The sequence below is a fragment of the Gadus macrocephalus genome, chromosome 9, assembly GCF_031168955.1.
Source record: "Gadus macrocephalus chromosome 9, ASM3116895v1".
NCBI classification, from domain to species: Eukaryota; Metazoa; Chordata; class Actinopteri; order Gadiformes; family Gadidae; genus Gadus; species Gadus macrocephalus.
The window spans coordinates 5254743-5263365 of NC_082390.1; positions in this window are offsets into that span (position 1 = coordinate 5254743).

The window sequence follows — 8623 nt, forward strand, 5'->3', positions numbered from 1 at the left end:
AAGTGCCAATCCTAAAGTTCATGCATCATTGTGTTCTCTTAAGCCCAACTTTATCCGAAGAGGAAATTGCCCAGAGTGCACCAGTTTAATAGAAGCACCTTGTGTCATTTGGGACTAATTCCCACAGGAATCGGTTTCAGATAATACAATGGTAAAGTGAGAACCATCAAAGGAAATGTATGATTCATGACCAATTCTCTCTGGAAAATAGGTTTCAGAGGTGATCATGTCTATTCAGGCAATGTCAAGATAAAAAGCCTGCATCCGACAAAAAGTGAGAGGAAGAAATATATTTTAAGCCACCTAACTAGCTGTAGGCTACACAGTGTACTAGAATGAAGATGCCTCAAACTATATAACCCTATGAAAAGTAGTCCTTAGCAGGCTGGATTTTATCTCATGTATTTTCTTTTTATCTGCATCATCAAAATGGAGGACATCACTGCGAGACATCTTCCCTGGATGTACCCAAAAGAAAAGAGGGTTTTATTGTTAAATGTGATGAGTTCTCCCCATCTGTCTGTTGTTCTGCTGTCCGGAAAAGTCAGCCAGAAGGCAGAGGCGGCAGTTATTCTCAGCTAATGTGGTTCACCTTGGAAACCTGCGAGAATATTTCAGATCTTGTTTGTTAGTTGTTCAGGGTTCCGCTAACTAGCCAGTCTTACTGTTAGCCGGTCTTTCCACACTGAAACACTGAAACACTGTACACACACGCGCACGCACGCACGCACGCACGCACGCACGCACACACGCACACACGCACACACACACACACACACACATTGCCTCATTAAAGTCAACCTTCCCTGTGTTTTATTCGTCAGTTTAAAAAAGGAAAAACACATAACGTTTCACTTTAATCTTCTGTTCCTGCTGCCCTCATTTGTTACTTTCATGCACCGGTTTTGTGACAATCACAAACTGTTCTTGGCAGGTGCACAGAAGACGTTTAATAGAAACATTACAATGGAAATCTTCCGGGCCAAAGTAAGGGGCTCTTGTGATGAGTCAAACGTAACACACCTGGACATCTGGCCCGTGGTTCCCCTGGTGATTCACAGCCCGCCGACCCAATGTGCCGCTTGAACGGAGCCATAGATCTTCCTCTTGAAGATATGACCTTCTAAATCTGCTGCTGATCGGAGCATGGCACACTGCACCCACCCCAAATAGGAAACCCAACAGACGATGTATCAGCCTGTGTCCAACTGACATTATTCATTCCGGCATGCACTTTGACTAGATATATAAGTTGCTTGCCCAATAAGTGATTGGCTGAAAAGGTGATCACAAGTGTCAGGCCAAAACATATTGCAAAGGCTTTTCCATGAAAATGTCAAAATGACATATTTTTATGTATATAATGTCATGTCATACTACTTTTAAATTAGAATGTTGCATTAGGAGATAATGGTTGTTAAGTGTCTCTTTATAACAAATAAAGCAAAGCTGAAAATGTATTGCTATTTTTAATCACATGCATCTTACGCGTAAAAGTACTCTTATCAATCATTTTGGGTTGAGTTATAATCAATAAAATAAGATTTGAACGATTTGATTATTGATTGTTGGGTATAGTCACTTATAAATAGTCTATTTATGTATTTTTGTGTGTACATGCCTTTATAGACAGGAGAGTGGAGCGAGCCGGGTAGGAGGGTCGACACAGAGAGGGACTGAGCTGTAGCACGGGACCTGCGACGAGTCGTACCGCCCCTGTGGTCAGCGAGAGGGTGGAGATGGTGACGTCTCTCCGGGAGGTGAAGTGGTTCTGCAGACCGGCTATCGATTACGTGCCCAATGACACGCCTCGTCATGTTGTTGTTGTTGTTGTGTTTATCGACAATCTGAGTAACAGCGATTCAGCGTGATTATGATTAGTGGTTAGGCAGCCTCTCCGCCCCATGGGGGACACACAATTATACCGACCGGATGGGGGGCTGCGGGTCTGTGTGTTTCTGCGTGTGTGTGGTTTTGTTTCTGTGTGTTTCTGCATGCGTGTTTCTTTCTGCATGTGTGTGTTTAAGCATGTGTGTGTTGTTTAGGCATGTGTGTTTGTGTGTGTGTGTGTGTGTGTGTGTGTGCATTTATGCATGTGTGTGTTTAAGCATGTGTGTGTGGTTTAGGCATGTGTGTGTGTGTGTGCGTGTGTGTGTGCGTTTCTGCATGTGTGTGTTGAAGCATGTGTGTGTGTTTAGGCATGTGTGTGTGTGCGTGTGTGTGTGCGTTTCTGCATGTGTGTGTTGAAGCATGTGTGTGTGTTTAGGCATGAGTGTGCGTGCGTGTCCGTGTGCGTGTCGTGTGTGGAGTCCTCTGGGGATATTGACAGGTGAGGAAGGGCGACCCATCAGAGGAGCTAGAGACTGATGAGCTGACCTTTGATCTCAGCGGTGTGTGTATCAGGACATGATAGGTCAGGCTCTCCATCTGCACCTCCGCCTGATCTATATTCTCCGCTGAGGGCAGTGTATTGATACCTCTTCACCTCGGCTGGGGTATCATCCGTCAGAACGATAACGTGGTTAACAGAGTGCCTGACGTTTAAACCGATGGCATAGGCTACTAAACGTTAAAGGGATTTTTGATGATCCGTTATACGTGCTCACTTAGTTGAATCGAGCACAGCTGGGTTTCTAACAGACAGCCCTGGCGTTCCTGAAATAGACAAGCCAAAACCTGGGACCGTAATACCAACTGATAAACAGAAATAGCTTCCAGTAGGAAGCTGTAAACATTTTTTGCAGGTTTATTTAAGTGATTCCCAAAATACTTGACAACTTAACAAATTACTAACTGGGCTCGGTTCCCTCGAGGATTAATAACAATAACAGAGAGAAATGCAGTCCAACCGGGACTGCATTTCTGAAGCGATACGTTTTCTGAAGCGATACATTTTCGCTGCCCTGTTGATTAGTCGGTCGCACATTCATCAATACAAACAGATACTAAAGGTGATGATACAACTTTGCCCAAGGTTGTATGCAACGTATTCCCCGGTTATGGACAGCCCAATTAGTGTCATCAACCATTTAACCATCGTCTCATGGTACTTATTTTAATGGAGCAACAGCAGCAGCTGGTAAGACACAGGATGAGTCTCACAAACTGTAATGCTCATTCGATTACCGTCCTCACACGGCCTCAGGCTCCTCCCCCACTCAACTTAGATTTGTCGTCCCTTGCGGGGCGTTACACTCACTCACATTCACGCACACACACACAAACACACACACCAAAACACAACGCAGGCATGATAGCACAAACACTGCAAGCACACGCACACATCATCCACAATCATTCACAAGACAACATTTTTGGTGAGAAAAGATAAAACATCATGAATCAAAATCAGTGGCATATGCAAGCCATTATAGCCCGAGGTAATATATAGAGGGTAAGCCTACATTAATGATGTTTTGCAATTCATTAATAAAATTGCTGTATGGTGTGGGTTAGATTGCGGGGACTAAGTGTTACTTCTTGAGAGCTTGAAATAAACACTATGGCGTATATAGGCTACAGACCAAAAGCTCTATGTAGGTGTTGGTAATCATTAGGAGTTGAGAACGCACTTGTGGAGTGACGGACTGGCGGTTATGTGTAAAAATAAAGCAGTAGTAATAAAAGTAATAGAACTATGAACGATAGGAATTACACGATCATTTAGTCATTTAGCAGACATTTTTTATCAAAGCGATTTCCACATAAGGCTTAGAACAAGGGAGCAATCAAAAGGGTAAGAAGCTATGAAATAATTAAAACTAACTAGACTAACGTCAGACTCTACAATAAAATAGAAACATGTTAGTTATTATGAAGCGGAATAAAAAGGAACGACCCACCATCATATAAAATGAAATGAACCCCAAGCAACTGATTTCCCTAACAGTGCAAGAACTGGCAGACTCCAGACTTTGAGCCCTTCCTTGTAAGCCACGTTTAATTTGCCTTAGAAGCGACCACATGCTCCAGGAAGTAAATGGCCTGTCAGAGGTCTCATCCTCAATCATTGAGCAGCAATCTAGATTTGTCAAGAGCCTGAGACCGGCCAAGACAGAGTGGTGCGAGGCAGATTAAAAGCATAGGTTGATTGCCCACAAAGGACCAACAACAAATCATTTACCGGGATTTGTATTGAGCAGGGAACTTGATTCACAGGTTACGTCAATCCTCTCCTGCGTTAAATTAGTTTGAGCTTTTTCCCCTCAGTTTTTGTCAAAATAAAAGTAAAGGTAATAAATCATTGATATAATTGTAATTATTATTTTGATGTGAACACTAATGGTAAACAGCCCACAAAATCACAGGGGGGTGTGGGGATGCCTGGGGAGGAAAGGCAGAACATGCAGGTACACTGTGTACTATTTCGTAGCCGATATTTGGGATAATTGCTTTTGATGCCAAGGGAGACGAACCGATTATGTTTTTCTTTTTTTTTGGTCCCAAGTATGCAGCATGCTATTAAGCATGACATGATCAAAGGAAACACTGTTAAATGTTTTTAAGAAGCAGGTTTTGATTAGAAAGGTAACACATACATGTTATTAAGAAGCAGGTAGTGGTTGGAAAGTGAACACAGACACTTGTGACACTAAGGAACATTAAAGTGGCAATCACAAAGATGCATGTCACATTCTCTTTGGAGGAACCTTTTGGAAAAAACAGCACGTGGTCACACACACCAGTTGAAGAGCGAGTCTGTTGGTGTAGCTTCTGCTAGGCGATGGCAAATGCGCCACTCACTAGGCCGCTTGTGATTTGAATGTTTGATTGGAAAATCGCAACCGACACCCAGTTCGTAACATTTAGAATAACTCAAAAGAAAGGTCTTTCCTCTGTTGGCCATACGGCTGAATCCCCCTTGTGTTACCTCAATCGGTGATATAGGACTCTGTGATCCTTGACGTAACTGAATTTATTTAAATGTAACTCTTTGGAGAACACAACATGAAGGTGCAGGTTAGGCCTTTTGCTCCTCAGGTAGGCTGTGGACCGGCTGAGAGTTCAACAGGCTAATTGCAACACTAACCCACTCTTCATTTAGAGTAAAAACAAATCCACTCTCATATAAGCCACAGAGAAAGTGTCCCCATGCGATAGAATATGCCCCTCTTAATAATACAGTAAAACAGAGCCACCCTCGGTAGAAGGAGGAACACAACCCTGCATTTAGCAGCACTCACAAAGCTCAGAGAGACCAGGCTTCAATGCGTAGGCGAACACACCGGCGTTGAACTACATGGCATCTTCTAGACTTTCTGACCGCTACGTGTGTCTACTCGGCTCGAAGCGATAATGGTGTTTAGGTCCGGCACATGGACACATTTCACCGGATTCAGGATAAGCCTTGGTGGAAAAATGTAACTGCTCACTGTGATCTCTCTCCTCCTGTGTTTTTATGATCTCCAAGGTAACCGTGGCCCCTCCTTACCTGCGATGAGGGAAACCGTGGGAGATAAGTGTAGTGTACTAGCAGCCTGTTTGTTCAGTGTCGGTCTTCATCTACACTGACAACGTTTGCCCTGTCCTGGTCTCTCTTCGTAAACAGCGACCTTAATGGTAGCATTTGCAGTTGCCCGCTTGCAAGGAGTGCATTATATCAATCGTTCATAGCAACAGATCAATCCGTATAACTCAGGTAGCGTGAATGAGGAACACAGGAATGAGATATAATTGATTACATAACGTTAATAAGCTCAAGAGAGGAGGGGGTGAGCATCGACAGGCCTCTATATTAACATTAAGCGTGGAAATAATTAAAACGGGAATAGATTAATCTGCCGTTGCAGCACAATACCTTATGACACGCCTAATGTGATACAGAAAAGCCCAGTTACTCAGAGCGACCTTAATCAACAGCTTCACCTGCAGTAACCTCTAGGCAACTAGCACTAACTAACCTTAATAAGCACATTAGCCTTCACCTTAATAAGCACGTTAGCACTAACCATAATAAGCCTTTTAGCACCGGTTAGCCATAATAAGCACATTAGCACTAACCTTAATAAGCGCCTAGCACTAACTTTATGAGCACTTTCACTAGCACTAACCTTAATAGCAGTAGTACTAAACTAGTTGCATTAGTAGCAGTAACTAGACTACTTGCACTAGTAGCAGTTGTAGTATACTAGTTGTATTAGTAGGGGTAGTAATACACTAGTTGTGATAGTAGCAGCAGTGGTAGACTAGTTGTAATAGTAGCAGTAGTGGTAGACTAGTTGTAATAGTAGCAGTACACTGAGGCGTGGTTGACAAACAGTAGGTGACAGCACACGCGCGTCCGCTAAACCACGTCAAGCTAGGAGTCTGTTTCCTCTGAAGCATGCAACACATCACATGCCCCGACAGATTGACCAAGCAACGATTCATCTGTCCGACTGGTGACGCCAGATAGGACGTGACAGACTTCTACTACATTCAGTCAACAGTAAAACACAGGCCTCATGTCCTCACTTCAACACCACGCACTACGGGATCATTTTAAGTAGCGGGGTACACCACCCTATCTAATTGTCGAACTGTTTGGATTCGTCGAGGCATAGTGAACCAGAGATTCTAAGGTCTTGTCGTCTCCGTGCAAATGAGATAACAGGTCCGTGCGTTGCCATTTATATAAATCTGCATAAGCGTGTGCTTGTTCCGCCGCACTAAGACTAAGGTGCTGCTTTTACTTAGGATCCCACAAAACAGAAATGCAATTAGCAGTGTTTGTGTTTTAAGGGGCCTCTCTTTGATGTTTACAAAGAGAAAATGTTTAAAGAGGAACGCGAGAGGTCTGTGTGCGGTGGCACCCGAGGAACCCGGTTGCCATGGCAGGGGCTGACGCACAAGCCACGCACAAAAAAACACACAAACACACACACATGAATATGCACACTCACACACAGACAAACACACAGAGCACACTAATACACCGACTGGCACACAAAAAATCATAAAAAGGACATTAATTTTATCACGCAAACACACACACATTTACTCACGCATAGACAATTTTGATAACTTTTGCGCGTGCACAAACACACACACACACACACACACACACACACACACACACACACACACACACACACACACACACACACACACACACACACACACACACACACAGCTTGGCAGTCTCTGCAAGTCAAGGTAATTTGGCGAGATCCATTTTTGTACACTGAAACTCGGGGCGCAGATGGTGGCGGGAGAAGGAAGGCATATAGCTCAGAGGTTGGCAGACGTGTCGGGGGGGGGGGGCTGTGGGGGAGGTGGGGGAGAGAGACTGGCTTGGGAGGGTGGTGGGGGGGAGGCTATGTGTGGAACAGAGCCTTGGGCCCCAGAAGGGGTGGTTGGTTGTTAGCCCCAACACCTTCGACCCTCCAACACACTGCTATTATTTTGGAAGAGAACAACAGCCACAGAAGAAGGCAAGGAGGGAGCGAGTGGGCCGCTTCTGAGTGCTGCTCAAAGAAAGAAGGCTCACTTCTTTGAGCCCGGGCGTTGTGATTCGCCTTTGATTTGCGCCTCATTTGTTTGATGCACCCGACTGTCCTGCTAAGCGTTCATCAAAAGAATGAGATGGTTTGAGATATCGATTTTATGTTGGCGGAACAACAATGTTGACGTTTTAGAAGCACATTGTTGGTTGATGGGTTTCAAACGCATTGTGGGATCATTAATAACATATTGATCAAATATTGATTTTGGTATCTGCAACTAACTAATCGTGAAAGTTAGCATTCATCTATTAGAAAATGCTGAATAAAAACACAAATGTGAAATATATGTGAAAAGCCATTGCTTTATTATATTATATATGGCAATCAGGGGATCATTCATCACAATAATAACTCTGGACATTTACAGCCCTAGACACGATCGCAGCAAGAGTCAGACTTTCTTCCAGAGGACTAATGACACAGAATTCAGGGTGAGAGGGCTGGATGGAGCAAAGATCTATTCCTGGAAATGGATGCTTCTGCTTTTTAATCATCAATTAGTCTGGAAATAACCACAGGAACAGAGCTGGTGTCCAAGATGAAGTGGCATGTGTCACACATCCACTTATCAATAATGTAGGCTAGTACACATCAATGTATGCCGTCATGATTATTTTAACCCTGAAGGTGACATTGTGACAGGACTGATGAGATACAAGGGATAGTTTGGTCAGCTGTCTCCTCTGAAGTGTAAACAAGCCAGACGTGGGGCGTATTTAGACTTCCATTTATGGACTGTTTTTCGGAGGAATGTACCATATGTGGGGGAGTGTGGGGGGGTGTTGGGTTTAGGGGAAAGCTCTTTAAACATTCCATCATATACGGATGTTACATCTAAATAATGTCAATGTTTGATAAGTTATTTCTTACTTAATTTAGGTTATTTGGATCCATATTATTAATTATTAGACTTAATTTATTTAAGAGTTGATTAATTAATTAAACAGCAGGAACTGCCTGCTATTTGGAAGGAGTCCACTTCAACAAAAAAATCCACATTATGAAAGACATCTCATATTTACATACAATAAAAACATTGGTCCTCTCATTGGTTCACAAGGAAGGGCAGCAATAATTTTGTTGGTTCTATCCTTAAGGCAGAAAAGCGAGAGAAAGGTATTTGGAAAGATAGTTTCTCC